This window comes from Marmota monax, unplaced genomic scaffold (genome assembly GCF_021218885.2).
Source record: "Marmota monax isolate L192 unplaced genomic scaffold, Marmota_monax_Labrador192_F-V1.1 WCK01_AAM20220418_F8-fsc00012, whole genome shotgun sequence".
NCBI classification, from domain to species: Eukaryota; Metazoa; Chordata; class Mammalia; order Rodentia; family Sciuridae; genus Marmota; species Marmota monax.
The window spans coordinates 18,127,190-18,150,361 of NW_026695227.1; the positions used below are offsets into that span (position 1 = coordinate 18,127,190).

A 23,172-nucleotide genomic window follows, 5' to 3' on the forward strand; every position below is an offset into this window, starting at 1 on the left:
ATCAAACTAAAAAGTTTCTTCTCAGCAAAAGAAACAATCTGTGAGGTGAACATAGAGCCCACATCTTGGGAGCAAATTTTATCTCTCACACATCAGATAGAGCACTAATCTCTAGGATATTTAAAGAACTCAAAAAGCTAAGCACCAAAAAAAAAAAAAAAAAAAAAAGCCCACAAATAACCCAATCAACAAATGGGCCATGGACCTGAACAGACACTTCTCAGAAGAGGATATACAATCAATCAACAAATATATGAAAAAATCATCTTATCATCTCTAGCAATCAGAGAAATGCAAATCAAAACTACTCTAAGATACGCCAGTCAGAATGGCAACTATTATGAAGACAAACAACAATAAGTGTTGGAGAGGATGTGGGGGAAAAGGTATACTAATACATTGCTGGTGGGACTGCAAATTGGTACAGCCAATATGGAAAGCAGTATGGAGATTCCTTGGAAATCTGGGAATGAAACCACCATTTGACCCAGCTATCCCTCTCCTAGGACTATACCCAAAGGACTTAAAAACAGCATACTTCAGGGACACAGCCATATCAACGTTTATAGCAGCATAATTCACAATAGCTAAACTGTGGAGCCAACCTGTGGAGCCAACCTAGTGCCCTTCAGTGGATGAATGGATTAAAAATGTGGCATATCTACACAATGGAATTCTACTCAGCATTAAAAGAGAATAAAATCATGGCATTTACAGGTAAATGGATGGCATTGGAGAAGATGATGCTAAGTGAAGTTAGACAATCCCAAAAAAACAAATGCCAAATGTTTTCTCTGATATAAGGAGGCTGACTCATAGTGGGGTAGGGAGGGAGAGCATGGGAGGATTAGATGAATTCTAGATAGGGCAGAGGGGTGAGAGGGAAAGGGAGGGGGCAGGGGATTAGCAAGGGCGGTGATGAACATCATTGTCCAAAGTACATGTATGAAGACTCGAATTGGGTATCAACATACATTATATATAAACAGAGATATGAAAAATTGTGGTATATATGTATAAAAAGTTGATGACAACTCTATTTTCCAACTTGCCCCACCTTTTGAAAATGAAATCCTATTGTTTCAATCTTCCAAATATATCTCGAAACTGACCCGTCTCACCATTTCCACTATCATCTTCTGAGCCACCATCATTCTCTTACCTATAGATGTGTCCATCTACAACTAAAAAAAAATTTAAAACCAACCAAACAAAAATTCATCATGTACTGAGAATTTCCTAAAATATCTGCCTGCTTCTCCCTATACCTCTACAATTTAGTACTTAAGCTGCAAAAAATGATCCTTTTAAAACAAGAATAATCCTTCTAAAACTAAGTAGTCTCTATTCTGTTCAACCTTGCACTTTCATCCATCTCTGTTAGAATAAAAACCAAATGCCTTCCAACAATACAAGGCTCTTCATAATCTGGCCTCCTGTGACCTTTCTGGCCTCTTCAGTTATTCTTACCCTTGTTCACTCCTGTAGGGTCCTTAGGGTTCCTTGAAAACACCAGATGACCATACCAGCCCCAGTGAGGACCTGGACTCTCCATCTTTTCTTTGGAATATTATCCCAAATATCCAGCTAACTCCCTTATTTCCTTTAAGTCTTTATTCAAAGATCACCTCCCAGTGAGACCTACAACCATCCTATTTAATATTGCAACCAGCCCCTTCCACAACTATCCTATTTAAAATTTTAACCAGCCCCTTTCACACCCAGGCAGGTGGGGGAGAGAGTAACTTATCCTTAATTGAACTTACCTCACCTAAGCAGAGACTGTGGAAGAAAGTATTAAAATATCATTTCATTACAAAATGCCGTAAGAGATTAGCTAGATCTCAGTTATGTTTAGGGATTTAAAAGAGAATTCTTCATGAAAGGAATGAAGAAAAATGGTTAGTCACCAAAAAGGATTAGAGACCTTATTAGAGTCACAGATATACAGCAGTGACACATTCACAAGAGACGCAAAAGGAAGGAAAAAAAAAACCCACACAACTTAAAGCCCAGCAAAGCAATTCCTTGTCCACAAATGACAAAAGAAAAATAGCAAGGAAATATACCCCAGCTCTAGAAAATGCAAAAAGTTAATTAGTAATTTTTATTCCACATGCATGTAACGTCTGTCTCTAAGAAAAGGATTGACATAATACTTGATGCTTAGTTTTAAAAACAAACAGAGCTGGGGTTGTGGCTCAGTGGTTGAGTGCTTACCTCAAATATGTGACGTCCTGGGTTCAATCCTCAGCACCACGTTAAAAAAAATAAATAAAAATATATTGTGTCCATCTATAACTAAAAAAAATTTTAAAACAAACAAAAAAAATCATCATCATTCTGAAATCTAATTAGCCAGCAGCTAACCATCTGAACTCGTAGTTTTGGTTTTCAAAAAGGACACGTAAAACTTTGATCTGCTTAACAAAACACAAAGTAACAAATAGAAAACCCTGCTAATTTATTCAAACATGCTTTGAGCATCTATTATGTATCAGACCTGTGTCTGGAGCTAATATGGCTCCACAGCATTGTAACTACAGTTAAAATGAGATACAAATATCAAACACGTGAGCATTTTTTTCCTCTTTAAAATATTTATCAACTATATTGACAATGGCTGCATGTGCTGGAACTGGAACTTTCCAAGTATAAACCATATCATTCATTCAACAAATGTAACAAGTATCTATTATGTACATGGCACTGTACAGTACTAGGTGCTAAGGTATTATAAATATCAACAATGGATTACATTTACTGAGTGCTTCCCATGTGCCCTATATGTGTGTGTGTGTGTGTGTGTGTGTGTATTATCTTATGCATCAACCCAGCAGTTTGCATCTCTGTTTTAGAGTTGACATAAACTTAAGGCTTCCAAAGTTTAGGACACAAAAGTAGCAAATGGTAGAACTGGGATTTGCTCTTAGACACTGTAATCTCCAGAACCCATATTCTTAACTACTATGCTAAATTGTTTCAAGTACCTTCAAGTTTAAAGATAAAAGATAATTAGAAATAAATTTAATACAACTGACCAGCCCTACTTCTTTATCAATTAGAAGTCTAATTCACAAATAAAAATGGAAAATTACTCACAAGAGTACACACATTTTATAGTACAGAATTGCCCCATAGGAAATTGAATTTTAAATAAATAAATGGTAGTTGCAAATAATCTTTGTAATCATAGTTTTACAAGAAAGATAAAATGAATGAAATTAATAATGAAAGCAACTAATGACTAATTTTCAACTTCTTTGTTGATCTAGGGTTTGGGGAATGCAGCTCAGTGATAGGGCACTCGCCTAGTATGTGTGAGGGTCTGGGTTTGATCCCCAGCACTGCAAAAAACAAAAATTTAAAAGCTGCTCTGTAGTAACTTTAACTTAATTACATGAGTAACAAGACTTGTAATTTAGTTTCGACTCATTTCTTCCTGATATATCAGAACAAAATCAAATGACTAATATAGTAGAAAAGGAAATATCATCCTAAGTACTTACCTAGAAACTGTTTTTTGTCTTTTCTTGCTGTTGTTTTACAAATTCTAAACACTTTATGTAGAAAAGGTTTCCTTCTGACCCTAAGAAAAACTTTTTGCACATTACTAGGTGCACTAAGCTTCAAAAGACAGATTGACAGCCGGCCAGGCCTCCAAAATTCTTTGTTTAAAAGGTGGCACATAGGTCCTCTTGAGCATCAAAGTCAGCCAAGTTTCTGGGAGGCACTGACCCAATAAAGCCATAATGTTTCTTAATCTTTCAAGGCTAGAGCAGACAAAAGAGTCAACGCTAAAAGAAGTCAAAGGAAGATTAGACTTACACATGACAAGCCTTATCATACTAAAATCTTTATCATTCAATTAGGTAAATTCTCAGCAATTAGAATAAACTCAAACTGCTAAAAACCTTCTTTGGGGAAAAAACTCCAGAAATGTCTGAGAGATTCCTTACCATGTAAAACAGGAAGCCAATGATAGAAAATTGTATTTTAACTTTGAAGACACCTGGAAGTTTCTTCTTAAAACGACAGTAGGAATAAGTAGGTGAATATCAAGTTATTATTCAGTACAAAAAGTATTCTCATGAACTTTGCGGGGAATTTATAAGACAAATTTTGGGAGGAAAAATTTTGAATGCAAGGTAAAAAGCTTGGTATTAATGATCAAAAGCAAGAAAAAAATTTAAAGCAATATTTATGATCTCTATTTATATCCTCAATGATTTTAAAAGATCTCTTGGAAATTTGAAACATAAACTTTTTTTTGTAAATAAAAAAACAGGTTTACTTTTAATTATATATCTTCTAAATAAAAAATAAAGTTTTTTCAATGAAAATGAAGGCTACTATTTAACAACCAAAGAAGATTCATAATTCAGAGATGTTTAAAATATTATACATACCTTAAAGTACAATTATAGTAATTAAAAGGGCCATTGTTTGTTCTTCTCAAAAGCTATGTAATTTAATTTGCTCCACAGCTTATTTTGCAAGAGAATTTTGAGTATCAAAAATTTTTCCTTAGTGTCTACTCTTACATCTTCAACAACATGGACACAAAATAAAGACAATGAACCGCAACTCCACACTGGCTACCAGAAGATAAGAATATGTAAGATCTAATGGAAATAAGGCAGGGACTGTTGGAGCCCATGAATATTTCAGAAGAATAATTAAAAAGTATGCCAGATGGGTTCACTTGCAGCTGGCTAACAACTAAATTTCTGACCAAAGCCAAATGCTTCCTTACATAATTTATCAAGCCCCTTTCAGTTTCCTTCCACCCTTTTTGTTCTTGTTTTTTCTTTTTAAAGAGCAATACCCTCATTTCTCTTTCAAGTGGGACTAATATAGAAGGAAAGAACACCTGTGTGCCCTGCCTGCTGAGTCTGAAGCATGAAAATCCAGGTGTTATCACTGAAGCAAAAATGGACAAAGGAAGTGCTACAAAAGCCTAACCATTATTATTATTATTATTTTAAACAAAGTAGTCTGGGGTGGGAATGTGGCTCAGTGAGGGAATACATGCATAAGGCCCTGGGTTCAACATTCCCAGCACTGAAAAAACAAAGTAATTTAAAATAAACACTAACAACCAAGGATTAGCAATAGTATAAATAAAAAATTAATTCTGCTTAGAGGTAAAAGCTTATCCTTCCTATTGTATATTGGCTCCTACCTACTCTCCAGTCTCATCTTCCAATATCCTACCTTATATTCCAGACATATAAAAGCAACTTAGTTTGCTCATATTCTCAAGTTTTTACTATGTGCCAGGCACTGTTCTAAGTACAGGTTATTGACAAGCACTTAACCCTTACTATAATCCCAAGAAGACACAGAGCAGTATTATTATTAGGTAAAGAGATTTTAAGTAAGTTGCCCAAGATGTTGAACTATAGAGCTTCCATTCTTAAGCTCTGCCATACTGCGATTCTAAAGATGGTAGATCTGCATTATTTCTTTCAAATATAGATTGCTTCAAAATCCTGCACAGTACTATAGTTTTACCCTACTCTATTTAAAACCACTGCTGAAGTTCAAAAATGACCTGTCTCAAAATGAAAAAAATTAAAAAGGGCTGGGGATGTACCTTATTGGTAAAACACCCTGGGGCTCAATCCCCAGTACCAAAACTCAAACATTTTAGGACGTTCTTTCTTTTAACACCTTTGTTTGTCAATAGGGCTACTTGCTTGTATTTATTAACTATTGCTTTGGAACAAATTAATCCAAAATTTAGCACTCAAAACAAGCATGGTCTGTGGATTTAGTTAAGTAGAAGAGTGTATACTTCACATGTGTGAGGTCCTGTGTTCAATTCTGAGCACCAAACAAAACAAAAAAAGTAACATTCATTATCTAAGTTTCTGGGGGTCAGGTATAGAGGAAACTCTAATTTAGTCTCTCAAGAGGTTGCAATCAGGGCTGGGGTTGTGGCTCAGCGGTAGAGTGCTCGCCTAGCACATTCAAGGACCTGGGTTGGATCCTCAGCACTACATAAAAATAAATAAATACAATAAAGGTATTGTGTCCAACTACAACTAAAAAATTTAAAAAAAAAAAAGAGGCTGCAGTCAGACTTGCAAGGGATGCAGTCATTTCCATTCCTGTCTGTGGCTACAGAATCTCCTTCCAACCTCATTTATGTGGTTCTTGGCAAATTTCTGTTCCCCATCACTTAGGCCTCTTCATAAGAAACCTATATGTCTTAATGACATGACTGCTGGTTTCTGCCAGAGGAAGTGATGAGACAGACACCCCCCCCCCCCATGACAGAAGCCAAAGTTGTTTAAAACCTGATCTCAGAAGTAAGATACCATCATTTCTGCTTTATGCTACTGGTTGCCTAGACTGCTCTGGTACATTGTAAGAGGTATAAGAGGGGACTACACAAAGCAGGAAACATTGGAAGTCATCCTGATAGCTGGTTTAAACCCCTGAGGAAAAATTTTAAAATTCAGTCTCAGCTTGCATTCTGGGCAGTTTCAATATTTATCTTAATTGTGGTATTTTTATACTTCCTTTTTCTGTGGAGTAAACCCAGAGAGTGCTTTACCATTGGGCTACAGCCCTACTCTTTTTTATTTTGTATTCTGAGACAGAGTCTCTCTAAGTTGCAAAGGCTGGCCTCAAACTTGTGATCCTCCTGCCTTAGCCTCCCAAATCATTGGGATTATAAGCATTTGCCACAGCACTTGTTTATACTTCATCTTTAAAACACAGACCTAAATTAATATGCACACATACTCGGTTTCCTTAACCGATGAGGGAGAGAAAAGGAAGGGAGGGAAGGGGAGGAGAGAAGGAAGATAAAGAATGAGTTATATCTATAAATAGAGGTAGGTGTGACATGATGGAGGGAAAAAAAAACTAGAAATTTGGTCTGAACCCAGAAACTTTGCAACTTCTAGAAGAAAATATGAGGTCTACACTCTTATCACATAGGTGCAGGCATCAACTTCCTTAACAAAATCCCCTAAAGCTCAAGAAATAAAACCAAAAATTAATAAGTAGGATGCTATCAAATTAAAAAGCTTCTGCACCGCAAAGGAATGATTAAGAGTAAGACAAGACAGTCTTCAGAATGGGGGGAAAAATCTTTGCCAGCTATTCCTCTGACAGGGGGTTAATATCCAGAATATACAAAAAACTCAAAAAGCTTAACACCAAAAAACCAAATAACTCAAACAACAAAGAATTAAACACTTCTAAAAATAAACACAAATGGCCAACAAATATATGAAAACATGTTCAACATCCCTACCAATGAGGAAAATGCAAATCAAAACTACACTGAGGGCCAGGGTTGTGGCTCGATGGTAGAGCACTCACCTAGCATGTGTGAGGCACTAGGTTCAATTCTCAGCACCACATACAAATTAATTAATTCAAGGTCCATCAACAACTAAAAAAAATTTAAAAGAAAACTACACTTTGTTTCATTGTACTTCATTCAGAATGGCAGTTATCAGGAATACAACTATTAATAAATGCCGGCGAGAATTCAGGGGCAGGGGTGGTAAAAGGTATATTCTTGGTGGGATTGCAAATTAGTACAACCTCTCTGGAAAACAGTATGGATATTTCTCAAAAAAGTAAGAATGGAACCACTATATGACTCTGGTATCCCACTCCTTGGTATTTATCCAAAGAACTAATATTAGCAAATTATAGTGATAACAGCCACATCAACGGTTACAGCAATACAATTCACAATAGCCAAGTTATAGAACAGGTCCAGATGTCTTTCAATAGATGAGTGGATTAAGAAAACATGGTAAATATACACAATGGAGTTTTACTCAGCCATAAAGAAGAATGAAATTATGACATTTGCCAATAAATGGATGAAACTGGAGAATATCATGCCAAATAAAATAAACCAGACTCGAAAAATTAAGAGTTGAATGTTTTTTCATATGTCGAAGATACAGCAAAATAAAGGAAAAAGGGGTAGGGGATCAGATATCACAAAGATATAGAGAAGATCAATGGAGTACAAGATGGGGAGAGAAAGAGGACAGATGGAACATGTAATTAATTTAACAAAATCGTGTTATATACATGTATAAACATACTACAGGGAATACAACCTATAGAAAATACCCATGAGGGCTGGGGTTGTGGCTCAGTGGCAGAGTACTCGCCTAGCATGTGTGAGGCACTGGGTTCAATTCTCAGCACCACATATAAACAAATAAATAAATAAAGGTGTATTAATAACTAGTAAAAATTAAAAAAAAGAAAAAAGAAAATGCCCATGAAAAAAGCAAATAAATAAGGCAGGTGCAGTGGCACATGCCTGTAATCCCAGAGACTTGGGAGGCTGAGGCAGGAGGATCATGAGTTCAAGGCCAGCCTTAGCAACTTACTGAGTCCTAAGCAACTTTAGTAGACCCTGTTTCTCAAAAGAAAAAAATAAAAAGGGCTGTGGATGGGGCTCACACGTGTGTGTATGTGTATGTGTGTGTGTGTGTGTGTGTGTGAGAGAGAGAGAGAAAGAGAGAGAGAGAACGAAAGGAAGAAGGAGATTGTGGGGAGAAAATGGACTCCGAAATGTAAATCAAATTCAAAACATGTACGATGTTGTCAAAATGAACCCAACTACTATGTATAGTTATAATGCTCTAATAAAAAAATGGGGGGGGGGGGAATTGAATCTGAAACCTTGAATTCAAGTTGTAGCTCTTTATCACTTGCTTGTACACATATATTAGCATTTGACTATCAAGACAAAATGTGGAGAATTTTTTTTTGTAATGAAAAATGGTTTTAATCCTCCCTAACATAAAGGAAAATAAAGTCATACCAATACCATCACCATCACAAATTCAAAATTGACCTCACCATGCATCATCTGAAACTTATTTCCTTCCTAGGACTATAAATCCCTATTGCCTAGACCCCAAATCTCAGTCATTTTCAAAGTAAAGTTACCAAACTTTTTTCAGTTTATATTTCTATCATATCTATTATATCCATCACCATTTTTTTAACTCTCTCTCTGCCACTATTCTAATTCTCACACTTCCCCTCTAATTTGTTCTACAAAATAGCTTCCTAAATTGGTTTCCCTACTTAAGTCTCTTCCCAGATGAATTCCATTCAATACCTTTTATCCACAGTGACATTCCTAAAGCATAGTTTTGAACATGCCTTCCCTTGTTCAAAACCTTTCAGGGGTTCTTTTTTATCTTTCAAAGGACCCTCTTCATAATCGAGCATTCAACAAAAAAGGGACTGTTGGAATTGCTTCCAATATCCACTTTCCTCCTGCTTCCATTATGAAGCAGCCATGTTGAATTTTCACCCCAAATTAATCTCTAAGCAATCAGTTTAATTTCATCTTAATTGCCACAATGGGCCTAAGGGAAGTATGACCCTAGATTTTTATTTCATGGCAGGATTGGGGGTGGAGAAAGTTAAGGTGTGTTGTGCAAATGTGAGGTCTGAACTACTGCGACCATTTTGTCACCATGAGGGTGCCACCTTAAAGAGGAAGAGCCTAAAGGGCTGCAGTGAAGTGGAACTGGAGTTCGGTTCAAATTACAACTGAATACAACACCCCTCACAGCAAAAACAACAACAACAAAAAAAAAAAAACCTTAAAATTATATGAAGCAACCAAATTCTTGTATTTCTTAGGTTCTCTCTGGCTTAAAACCACAAAAGTTCTAACAGAAAAGTCCTCCAAATGCTCAGTCTGTCTTCCCAAATCATCTCTCATTCCATGAAATGCTTAAAGCTGGTTAGTCTACATATCTCTTTTAAGTGTGTAACATACACCTGGCTTTAGAAATAAAAAGTAGAACCAGAGATCTGGACATAAACAAACCTCTCTTCTCTATGGTTTGCAGCCCACCCCTCAGTTCTTTTGTGACTGTGTTATATTCTCCAAAAAATTTCTGAAGAACCAATTTCAGTCACAGTGCTCAGGAACAACTAAAATTCATCTTAATTCAATTTATCCTAAAAAACAACAACAACAATTAAAAAAAAAACACAAAAAAAAAACCCTAAAAAACACCAAGAGGGGGAAAAATGCAAATACCACCTCTCCAGAGGAACTAACCAGAGTTCTTTCTCTCACTTAATTTTTTTTTTTACTTTTTAGTTTTGTTTCATTTACTCAAAAAAAAAAAAAGACACTATCATTACTAAAATCCTCTTTATTTTCAGTAAATTGATAGGTTTTAAGAAAAAGAGAAACACATCTGTCCCAACATTAAGTTTTTCCAATTACTGTGACAAATATTCTTTAGTATCACCAGTTCTTTTTGTTTTGTTTGTTCTAAACATTTGAAATTCAGTGTTTTAGGAGGAAAGTCGTTCAGAGACTGGGTCAGAAATCTGAACTTCCTTAGGACCAACAGCCAAAAACATAGCAGGACAATCAAAAGATTGTCCCTGTTCTTACTATTCTGCTGCATAAAAAGGAAAACTGCAGGCATTCTTGGCATTCTAGTGCTACTGCCAGCACTGACCATGAAATGTTTACACAGTCCTTACTTGGGAGATGATAAGAGAGCTGTGAGGGACAAGTGTCAGATCTGCTGCTGCAGATTCAGTCTCCCTAACATATTCTCTCACAAACCTGTAGGGAGACAATCAGATTTTCCATCAGAGGTTTCTTATATCATCTAAGCCTATTTCCATTCTTCTGGGTGACAACAAATAAATAATTATGTTCCCAATAAGATGGAGATGAAGAGTTTATCTGCTACTGAACTGCCTCTTCTGCTTAGCTTCTTCCTCTGCCATCCTGTTTCATTTGTCACTACTATTTTGCCTTTAACTTTCCATCATAGAAAAAAACTTAAAGTTGCTTATTTTAGCAAAAAGATTCAAGATTCAAAGCTACTCATTCTTTTCCTTTTATTGATAGTGTTGGGAATTTTGGTTTAAAAGAAAAGTACAAAGGCTTTGATTTCTCTCTCAAGTAAACACAGGAAACAGGACAACTCCACTTTATTTATCCATTCATTCACCTCAGTATTTACTGAGGTGTTTACAGATCTCACATTCTAAATCAGTAGCAATGACTTAGGGAAAAAAAATCTTGCTGGGTTTCTTGCATTATTGCTTATCTCATATACCACAATAAATAACCAGTGGTCACTCTGGTTTCTAGCTAATAGTCAGAAAGCAGAACTTCTATTTTTAAATCTTCCCCTGCAGAATAACAGGTGGTTGTAACTTTTTTTTTTTAATGAACTCTCATAGCCTCTGGTTTTTAAACTGAACATATATTATTTTTATAATCTAAAAGCCATTAATTTTTATTACAGTATTATCTTTTATTTCAAACCAACTACTTTATTTATCCTTATTCCTGATGATGATTCAGTAACAAGAAAACGCCATGTAAACCAAAGTACTAAAGCTTCATTATTAGGTCTTTCTGATGGTATATAAAACAAACATTACTCAGAAAGTCCTATTAAAATATCTGAAACAAGGCTGGGGTTGTGGCTCCATGGTAGAGTGCTCACCTAGCATGCACAAGGCACTGGGTTTGATCCTCAGCACCACATAAATGTAAAATGAAGATATTGTGTCCACCTAAAACTAAGAAATAAACATTTTTTTAAAAATCTGAAACAAAGCAAATGCTTAGTTTTCTGAATAAGCATGAAGATAGAATACAAAACAACAATAAAATACATAGAAAATCCTCAAACCCTTATTTTTACTCCTAATTTTATGCTCTTTCTTAAAAATTTTCTTATGTGGTTACTAACTAAATTAGTGTCTCCATTTCTCTGTCCCTGTTTCTCTTCCTATATTATTTTATATATCTAATAAGGTATAGAAACAGTGTTAGTTTGTTTATTATAAGGTTAAAATATAGATCTCTCTGCAAATATTCAATCTGCTGCTCATGTGTAACATCCTTTGAGTCCAGACTTCAGCTTCTCATACCTAAGACGACAAAAATAGGGAATAAACAGTGGAATCTCTCTTGGGCTTCCTTATCCTAAAAGTTCTGTTTGGCCTTTCCCTAAATAACCAATTTTCCAAGAACATTTTACTCCAAGGGTGGTGGCAGGGACATATTTAATTTAATCACAGACACACACACACACACACACAAAAAAAAAACTAGCTAAAGTTACTATTAGAAAACGTAAGTCAGTCTTTGGACAATAAGGCATTAGGAAGAAAAAAACCTTTTAAAGAAAAAAACATTTACAAAACTCATGCCCATAATTAAACCTAAATGTTCCCTAGGATTCGAAGAACATATTTTAAGGAAGCCTAAAGCTTTATGTTGTGATGTAAGGAAACCTTAGCAAACTGAAGAAAAGCTCAAAGGCCCATAATCTCATCACAAAGCAGCAGGGTCAAAAGGCAAAGGTCAGTGACCAGGGGAACAGGGTGTAAAACAGTTCCCACACTCCAGAGTCGACTGTACCTCATGATTTCAGAGACTAAGTCCCTGGTACCAAAAAATTAAAAAAATAAAAATAAAAAAACTATTCAGCTGTGTTTACTACAATAACACAATCATTTATATGCTCCTTTCAGTCTAAAAGTAAACTGGAATATTATGAAACAAATTTATTTTTAATAGCAAGAAATTTAAAAAGTTAAAATTTTCTCCTACATTTGATCACCAGCCTCCCTCTCATGCATACACGAGTGCTTCTGTTGTTCCTCAAAGTCAAACTTTTGGATAAAAGTTGTCACCTGATCTCTTCTGCAGAGTTCAAAATAAGGCAGAGAAATAAATACTAAATGTATATACATGCCAACAGACATTTTGTATCAAGCTCTCTGCCACCAAAATGATTCAGCAGGGTAAGTCTACTTCATGGTCTTATGTCCACATTCCAAAAAAGGTACTTTTTTTTTTTTTTTTTTTTTTTTTTTTTTTTAATTTTTTATTTTTAATATTTATTCTTTAGTTCTCTGCGGACACAACATCTTTGTTTGTATGTGGTGCTGAGGATCGAACCCAGGCCGCACGCATGCCAGGCGAGCGCGCTACCGCTTGAGCCACATCCCCAGCCCCAAAAAAGGTACATTTTTAACTCCTATTTAAAAGAGATTTCATTTCAGGAAGAATAAAAGTAATTTTGTTAAACTTTTAGTATTGGACATTTGTGCAGGAGACATTTATAATGACTCGATGACTTCTCAAGCAAGCAATTAATTCTGCAGGAGCTCTGGGGTCTAGAGCATTTGTCTAGGTATCTCTATACTATTGGTTGTCCTCTAACTGTCAATTTGAGGTTCCAAGTCAGAGAGAGGGTGAAGTTATTAATGAGAATGGAAAGAAAACTGTGAAATAACAGGTGTGCTTTTAATTTCTACCCATATACTCCACTTTAATTATTTCACCACCAGGGACAAGATGGTTTACAAGTCGTACATGAGGCAAGTAAGACCTTTTACTATGAAGATTTTACATTCTGGCACATACAGTTTTCACATATTTAATTAAAATCAGATTTGTAGCTAAGGCTGCCAGTGAAAAAATAAGCACTGATAGGAGTGAGAACAACCAAACAAAATAATCTACTTTGGCCTAATCACATCAATGGTACCAAAGCCTGTGTTTTAATAAACTGTGAAATCAGAGTCTTGTTCTTTTGAACAATGGCACAAAACAAAGTACTAAAGTTCCTTTCCCTGGAACTGAGCCAGAATATTTTGAAATCCAAACAGAAGTTTATTTATAAGAATACACTTGAGATTGGAGATGAGCAACCTTTTTAAACAATCTGTTATTTTTTTTTAATCCCAGCCATTTATATTTCCTTTAGGTTAAATTTAAACTTAAAAGCAAAGATAAATTAACTTTGAAAATAAAACTAAACTAAAAGTGTATCATTTACAAGCTTTAAACCTGTAACGGTCTCTAAATGCCTACTGCCCAAACTATTCTTCTTAAAGTTAACATCTCATGCTCATGGAATTCCAACTGATATGCTGGTACGGATTCTTATGACGTGGAAGGAACTTTACAACAGGGAATTATATACAAGAGTATGGAGGGCTGGGGGTATATCACAATGGTAGACGCAGGTTTAACATGTGTCAGGCCCTTGTTTTAATCCCCAGTGCTGAAAAAGTGCACAGAAAAGTATACGATGCCCACCTGCAACCCCCAACCCTGCCAAATATTCATGTGTCAGCTGCCCAGAGGAAACAATCCCTCTTTACCTTTTTAAACTAAGTCAAAAAGAAAAAGTTGACAGAATTTCAATATGTAGGAAGAATACTGTTGGTTTATCAGATTGTCCCTGAAAAAGACTATAAGATTGGGCTGGGGATGTGGCTCAAGGGGTAGCGCGCTCGCCTGCATGCGTGCGGCCCGGGTTCGATCCTCAGCACCACATACAAACAAAGATGTTGTGTCCGCCGAAAACTAAAAAATAAATATTAAAATTCTCTCTCTCTCCCTCCCTCTCTCACTCTCTCTAAAAAAAAGACTATAAGACTATGAGAAAAGGAAAAAGAAGAAAACTAAAGAGACACTAGAAGTACAAAGTACTGAGCCCTAAAAAACTTCCCAGTTTCTGCTGAGGATGAAGGTAACACTGGAGGATTTCAACAGACATTAAAAACACTTACTTCACTCTTAGGTTTTAATGGCACAGAAACTTTTTTGCCAAAGGATATTTCTTCTGTTTTTACACAAAACGGATTATCAAAAGGACAATAGGAGGTGGCTTCATAAATACTCATGTAAAAATAAAGGTGATCTTTGAAGAAGGGATTTGGGGGAAAAAGTACAAAAACAGTCAATGAGCAACCTTGCACCAAATTGTACAGAGGAATTAAGACTACCAAAACCTTGACTTATTTAATACACTAATGTTCCTAAAACCATAGGAAATAATTTATTGGGTTAAATAAGTGATACACTGTATTGTAATTTAAAAAATTAAAAAAAAAAAAAAAACAGGAAGACAAGGGAAGGGCAAGAAAACATGGAATCAATAACATGATGAGAGAACCTACAGAAGGGGAAAAAATCTTTACCACATGCACCTCAAACAGAGCACTAATCTCCAGAAACATAAAGAATTCAAAAAACTTAACACCAAAAAACTAAATAACCCAATCAATAAATAGGCTAAGGAACTGAATAAACACTTTACAGAAGAAGAAATACAATCAATCAACAAACATGAAAAAACGTTCATCATCTTTAGCAATTAGAGAAATATAAATCAAAACTACTCTAAGATTTCATCTCCAGTCAGAATGGCAATTATCAAGAATACAAGCAATAATAAGTGTTGGCAAGAATGTGGGAAAACAGGTACATTCATACATTGTCGATGGAACTGCAAATTGGTGCAACCACTATGGAAAGCAGTATGGAAATACCTCAGAAAACCTGGAATGGAACCACCATTTGACCTAGATATTCCACTCCTTGGTTTATACCCAAAGGACTTAAAATCAGCATACTAGAGTAATGCAGCCACATCAATGTTTACAGCAGCTGAATTCACGATAGCTAAACTATGGAACCAACCTTGATGCCCTTCAACAGATGAATGGGTAAATAAAACATGGTATATATACACAATGAAATATTATACAGCCTTGAAGAATTAAATTATGGCATTTCCAGGTAAACGGATGGAACTAGAGAATATCATGCTAAGTGAAACAAAAGCCGAATGTTTTCTCTAATAAGCAGGTGCTGATCCATAGTGGGGCTGGGGTTTGGCGGGGATAGAGAAGAACGAAGGAACTTTAGTTTGTGTAGAGGGGAGTAAGGGGAGGAATGGGGTTGTGGGAATGGGAAGGACAGTAGAGAAAGACAGACATTATTACCCTATATACATGTATGATTACACTACTGGAGTGACTCTGAACGATGTACAACCAGAGGAATGAGAAGTTGTGCTCCATTTATGTACTATATGTCAAAATGCATTCTACTGTTAAATAAATAAATAAAATAAAACATGGTCTTCAAAACAGAAACCTGAGTTCAGGCACCGTGGCGCACGTTTGTAATCCCAGCAGCTCAGGAGGCTGAGACAGGAGAATTGCAAGTTCAAAGCCAACCTCAGCAATGGTGAGGCATTAAGGAACTCAGTAAGACCCTGTCTCTAAATAAAATACAAAATAGGCTGAGGATGTGGCTCAATGGTGAGTACCCTTGGGTTCAATCCCTGGTACCAAAAAACAAAACAAAACAAAAAAAAACAAAAACAGAAACCTGGATTCTCAGGTCATGCGCAGGAAAAAATTATGAATAAATAGGTGGGGTTTTGTCAGAAGGCCTCTGGAATCTAGAAACACACTACTGAAAAATACCTTTAAACCGGGATTCACAAACCAAACATGGTGGCGCACACATGTAATCCCAGTTACTTGAGGGGCTAAGGCAGGAAGATTGCAATTAGAAGCTGGGCCAGGCAACTTAGCAAGACCCCGTATCAAAATAAAAAGTAAAAAGAGCTGGATATGGCTTAGTGGCTGAGCATCCCTGGCTTCAAGTCCCAGTACTGCTAATGGATAAATAAATTTTTTTAAAAATTTTAAAGATTCCCCCTTATGTATGGGGTTCATGCACAATTGCTGGTATGAAACATAAATGCTCTCTCTCATCTATCTAATAAAAATATATAGGAATGGAATTGAGTGAAAATTATATTATTAAAGACCTTGAATCCATTTCATTTATTTAAAAATGTATATCATTTATAACCTCAGTATGTCTACTACTGTTAACAATTATTTGCAACCTAACAAATGGCAGGCCCATTAATATATCACTACCCAGCAGTTGAGGGCAGCTGGTCATAATGAAAAATAACTACTTTGGAGTCAGGCTGGGATAGAAACCCAGCTTTGGCCTTTATTGTTTCTCTGACTTTGAACAACTCACCTCAGCCTCCTATGGAGTGAAGAAAGTAAGATACCTTCAAGTTATTTTGAGAATTAAAGATAATGTTTATAAATCACATAAATGTTTATAAATCGCCTAATAAATGTTAGCTATTTTATAGCTTCATAATACAAAGGTGATTTTCTGGGATTACTTCTGACTTGATAATCCTAGCCCACATCATTGAAAAGTCATTTAAAGAAATTATTTCAGGGCTGGGGTTGTGGTTCAGCAGTAGAGTGCTCACCTAGCATGTGTGAGGCCCTGGGTTCGATCCTCAGCACCACATATAAATAAATAAATAAAATAAAGTTCTTGTGTCAAATATATATATAATTTCAAAATTAGCTTTCTGCATCAGTGATATACATACATGGTTTAAAAATAAAAGCAACTCAAAAAGTCCATGTTAGTAAAAAAAAAAAAAAGTTATAGTACTTAATTTAGTATGAAGTTAGTAAAAGTCATAGATTCTTGGGAAAGGTGGATGACATCTGAGAAAGCAAATGATCCATGCTCTTCTATCCTTATGATGTGATCTTTCACTCTGAAAATTCTGTTCTTACCTCTCATATCCAATCAGACATCTTTGCATTTTATTTGAAAAGAAATGGAGGGAAAAAGACAATCTTATAATGAAATGTTTTGGAATCTGGCCCAGAGGACATTAGATGGTGCTGTTTTAAAAAGTCAAGTTTTAGACAGAATAGATTATAAAGCACAATAAAGATGAAGTGTAAGTGGCAGAGTGCCTGTTTAGCATGGACAAGGCTGTGGGTTTCATCCCCAGCACCAAAAAAAAAAAAAAAAGACAAAGTGTAACTGGTAAAAATATATAAAGGATTAAAACTTAACAGAACCAAAATGAACTGTCCTAATGAAGCCCAAAGTTGATGTGGATGTCCATAAAAAGAAACTGAATGCAATTTCCTAAGATACTCCTCTAAAACCACTAAGGAAACTATAGTATTCTTTAATACAACCACTTACTGTGAAATTCCATAAATGTTAAGCACCATTTATATGCTTGGCACTTGTTGATAAATAAAACATGTGGTTTGATTAATTAAAAAAAAAAAAAAAAAAAGCAGAGCCTTGCTGATATCTGCATGACTACTTAGATACAGGCGATTTAAGAAAGGTTAATTTCTTATTTTATTTATTTTATTTGTTAATTTCTTAATTTTATTTTTTAAAGAAGAAATGAATAAGTTAATAAACTTTAGCAAAGAATAAACTTTACTTCACAAAGCTAATATACACCTTTTTAACAAAAATCAACTATTTGTCCACTCTTATTTCTTCATCAATCCTAGGCTTCTCGTTTTTAAAATTATTTTTATTTATATACTTATTTTGATACCAGCGATTAAACCCAGGGGCACTTAACCAAGAGTCACATCCTCAGCCCTTTGTATTTTTTATTTTGAGACAGGGTCTGGTTAAGTTGCTGAGGCTGGATTTGAACTTGTGATCCTCCTGTTTCAACCTCCTGAGCAGCTGGGATTACATGCATGCACCACCTCACCCAACAGGCTTCCCATTTTTAAAGAAACTCTGCCTTCCATTTTAAGGTTTTTCCATTTTAGGGTTTAAAAAACACAAAGTTTACTAAATTGGTCAAGTATACTAAAATTTTATGGTCAATAACAAAAACTACATTTCTATCCCTATCCAATTACCTTGATCACTTACTCAAACAATCTACTTGAGTCCCTATTCTGTGCCAGGAACTATTTTAATCACAGGGTGAACAATAATAACCAAGAAACACAAAGGTCCTGCTCTTTAAGAGTCAGCAATTTAATGGAAAAGATTGACATTAAAAGACAAGCAAGGGGAGCTGGAGTTGTGGCTCAGTGGTAGAGTGCTCATAGTGCGTGAGGCACTGGGTTCGATCCTCAGCACCACCTAAATATAAAGATATTAAAAAATAACTAAAAAATAAAAAAAAAAAGGCAAGCAAGGGGCCGGGGTCATGGCTCAGTGGCAGAGCACTTGCCTAGCATGCATGAGGCACTGGGCTCGATCCCCAGCACCACATAAAAATAAAAACAAATAAAATAAAGGTATTGTGTCCAACTATAACTAAAAAGAAAAAACTTTTTAAAAGTGGGGGGGAGGCAAGCAAATGCATTTACAATATACTATCAAGTACTAATAGGTACTATGAGTAAAATAAAGCAGGGTGACTGACAACAATGAGGCAAGGAGGGTAGGATGGCCTGAAAAGGCTTCTCTGAGGAGGTAATAGTAGAGACCTGAATGATGAGAAAAGCCAATCATGCAAAGACCTAGGGATATAATGTCCATAGGGTAGCCACAAACTGCAAGTGGCTATTAAACACTTGAAATGTGCCTACTTCAAATAAGATATGCTTTATGACTGTAAATTTTAACATTTAAAAATAAAAATATTTAAAAATTCATTAACAGGGGCTGGGGTTGTGGCTCAGTGGTAGAGCACTCTCCTAGCATGGGTGAAGCACTGGGTTCGATCCTCCACACCACATAAGATGAATAAAGATATTGTGTCCATCTACAACTAAAAATATTTTTTAAAATTCATTAATAATTTTATGGTGGTATTTTGAAACATTATTTTGGATATTCGAGTTAAATAAATCATGGAAATTAATATCACTTGTTTCATTTTTAATACAACTACTCAAAAAAAAAGTACAATTACAAATGTGTCACATATTATACCTGTATAGGACAATACTGGTCTCAGGGAATAGGATTCTGGTGAAAAAACTAAAGAACAATAGCCATGAAATACACTTTGCAGAGTTTAAGGACCTGCAAGAAAACCAACGTAGCTGGAAAGAAAAATGTTAGAGAGGTAAGCATAGAGCTGAACATAGTGTTGCACAAACACCTGTGATACTAGCTACTAGGAAGGTTGAGGCAGAAGGATTAAATGAGAGGTCAGTCTGGGCTACTTAGACCCTGTCTCAAAATTAAAAATAAAGAGAGAGGGGAACTGTAGCTCAGTGGTATAGAAAATCTGAGTTCCATCCCCAGATATGCGAAAAGAAAGAAAGGTAAAGAGAGACCAAATCATGAATACTTTGTATATTGGAAAATCATTCATCCATTTAACACTTCCCCCAACCTTTGTGGGGGGCGGGTATTAGGAGCTGAACCCAGTGCCACTCTACCACTGAACTACATCCCTAACCATTTTTTAAATTTTATTTTAAGACAGGGTAACATCACTAAGATGGTGAGGTCTTACAATCCTCCTGCCTCAGCTTCCCAGGTCATTTAACTCCTTTTGAATCAGATAATAAGAAGACTGATGTTTACAGCTATCATAAGTGACAGATCAGGACTGGATTCTCCACCTCTGACCATACACCCTGCTCTAAATACTGTATTCACTGCCCTCCCAACTATGGCTTCATAAGCAATCATGTACTCTTTTTAAAAATTAAAAACTGTCCTAAAAACAACAACTTTGATAAGAAAAGATAACATGACAAACCCCAGTTAAAAAAAAAAAAAAAAAGCAAACAGATTTTTTAAAAAGTTGAAAGTGGTATTTTCATAGCAAAAGCTTTATATTTATATAGTAACATCTTTATAAACATAAATTGAGGGCTGAGGGAATGTAGCTCAGTGGTAAAGCACTTGCCTAGTATACATGAGTCCCAGAATTAGATCCCCAGCACTATACATACACTCCAAAAATTCAATGATAAAAACAAAAGTAACATCAAATATATATTCTTATTTTTCTGATGAATGAAGGAATGAATGCAATAAATAAATGTCTCCCCATGAATATCTTACCCGCAGTATAGAGGAGTTAAAAGATAATTTCATTTTTTCTTTTTGCTTTGTACTGGGGATGGAACCCAGGGCCACTCTACCACTAAGCTACATCCCTAACCCTTTTTTATTTTTGAGACAGGGTCTCACTGATTTGCCTGGGCTGGCCTCTAACTTGCAATCCTCCTGCTTCAGTCTCCTACATTGCTGGGAATACAGGTATGTGTCAATATGCCCAGTTATAACAACTACATTTGACTAATAAGTTTTCTACTTGGGATCTGTATACTGCTATATTTTACAATCTGTATGATACAGCATGTGTTGTAAGGAGGCAGCAATATACAGTAGTTATAGGCATGAATGAATTATATTAGACAGATGTTTAATCAGGTTTCTCACTTATATGAACCTGAGTAAAGGACTTCAACTAACCCTTATCTGTAAAATAGAGAAAATTTTATCTCATCAAATGAAACAGTAACTATAAAGCATATAAAGCATTTAACCACAGTGCCAGTCATGTGGAAAGCACTATATAAATGTTATTTTATTATTACTATTTCATTGTCGATTCTTACACAACAGTGACTGTCACCTATATACTCCACAATCTTGAACACTGTATCTAATGTTAATTAAACCAAAATGCAATAGCGAATTATGGCTCTATAAAAAACAAAATCAAGGTCATATTACACAAAACAGGGATCCAAGTATGTGATAAATGTTTCTTAAAGCACCTTGCATTAGAATTATACCTTCAGTAAATCGTTGAAGAGAAAAATGTTTTTTTTCCATATGGAGCATCATGGAAATTATGACTAAAAATGCATTACATCCTAAACGTATGCATTTATTATTCAAAAGAAAAGTTCAAAAAGACAGTTCAAATTTTTACAAAAAAGGAGCTGGAGAGTTAGGTTAGTAGTAGAGTGCTTGCCTGGTATGCATGAGACTCTGGGTTCAATACTCAGTACAGAAAAAATAAGTTTTAAAACACACACTTTAACACAGTCTTTTTTTTTTTTTAATTTATTTTTTAGTTTTCGGCAGACACAACATCTTTGTTTGTATGTGGTGCTGAGGCTCGAACCCGGGCCGCACACATACCAGGCGAGCGCACTACCGCTTGAGCCACATCCCCAGCCCATTTTAGCACAGTCTTGACTATGACATTCAATATGAGATAAGGGCAATACTGATATGCTTCTGAATTTAAGCTGAGCTCGATTTTTTTTTAAGTTTATATAAAATGACTATGAGACATAGTATACTAGACCAACCAAGCGCTAGTCAGGTATCTGCTACTGTTCAGCTATGATCTGAGAGGGCCCTTAATCTCTCAGCCTTGTAAATAATGTCTAAGAGTCCTTCCAGAACAATCATGCCATGATCCTCTGTCAGTCTCAACTAAATTTTATAATTGAGTTAAGATCATGATCTCTCCTGCCTCTAATCTTTTCTGGAAACTACATCCAACTCAATCTAAGTTAAAAATGGGCAGAGACACCAAGGAAGAAATCTAAACAAAGGTTTGTGGCAGGGATCTCAGCTATCAGACTTCAACAGCCATTAGCAGCAAGCACTAAATCTAGGTTACCACAGAACACTTTCAGAACATGGAGAGGCACAAGCCTGTAATTACAGAAAATCATGAAGCTGAGGCAGGAGGATTTCAAGTTTAAGGCCAACTTCAGCAACTTAGTGAGGCCCTAAGAATTAGAAAGACCCTATTTCAAAATAAAAACTTTTTTAAAAAGAGGGTGTGGGGTTTGGGAGGACTGGTATGTTAAAATTCAATCTGGAATCTGGGTTCAATCTCGAGTATCTCTGGATTCAATCCCCAGCACCAAAAATCAATCTCTCTCTCTCTCTCTCTCTCTCTCTCTCTCTCTCTCTCTCTCTCTCACACACACACACACACACACACACACAAATATATATGATCATCACACAATTTTAACTCTTTTGTAAACTTACATTTATTTACAAGTTTGTTTGCAGTGCTGGTGATCAAATCCAGGACCTTGCACATGTTAAGCAAAGGCTTTACAACTGACCTACACCCCTAGCTCTCTTTCACATATTGAACACTAACATATTGTGTATAAGGTACTATGAAAAAGAGAAGCAAAGCTCCTTCCCTCTTGGAGAAGTTACATCTTTATATTACTTAAATGAAAGTTTAATCATATCCTTCATTTTCCACTGCTCAGAAGATCACTGCTATAAATCAAGCCATGTGTACTCCTATATCTAGGTCTCAAAGAAAATGGGAGCCCCCAAAGAAAATCTCAAATGCCTGCCACTCTTCACATCAACTAACTGCATGATTTACCTCCTCTTATACCTCCCTTCTTCTATATGCAATAAAGAATGCAATTTTGAAAACTCTTCCTTATTTTTAACATTCAAAGGAAATTTAAACATTCCTGCTTTAACATTTAAAGAACATTTTTGTTTATAAACAAAGTGCATCTTCAAAATATACAGTAAGAGAAGCACAAACAGCTAAGGACAAC

At 35.6% G+C, this 23,172-nt stretch overlaps 1 protein-coding gene across 8 annotated transcripts in view; it reads right to left on the bottom strand.

The window, feature by feature from the left end:
- The window catches only part of Dennd5b (DENN domain containing 5B), a 185,584-nt gene that overhangs the window by 156,962 nt on the left and 5,450 nt on the right, over positions 1 to 23,172 (bottom strand). Inside the window, exons 1-2 of one of the 8 annotated variants that reach the window (XM_058576322.1) lie at positions 3,510 to 4,145; positions 2,221 to 2,301 (exon numbers count right to left, since the gene is read on the bottom strand). The exons of 6 other annotated variants lie outside the window; for them this stretch is intronic. The gene's annotated coding sequence lies outside the window, so the exon portion shown is untranslated. Of the gene's footprint in view, positions 1 to 2,220; positions 4,146 to 23,172 lie in introns of those variants that run through there. One more of the 8 variants, XM_058576321.1, reaches the window with a different exon arrangement.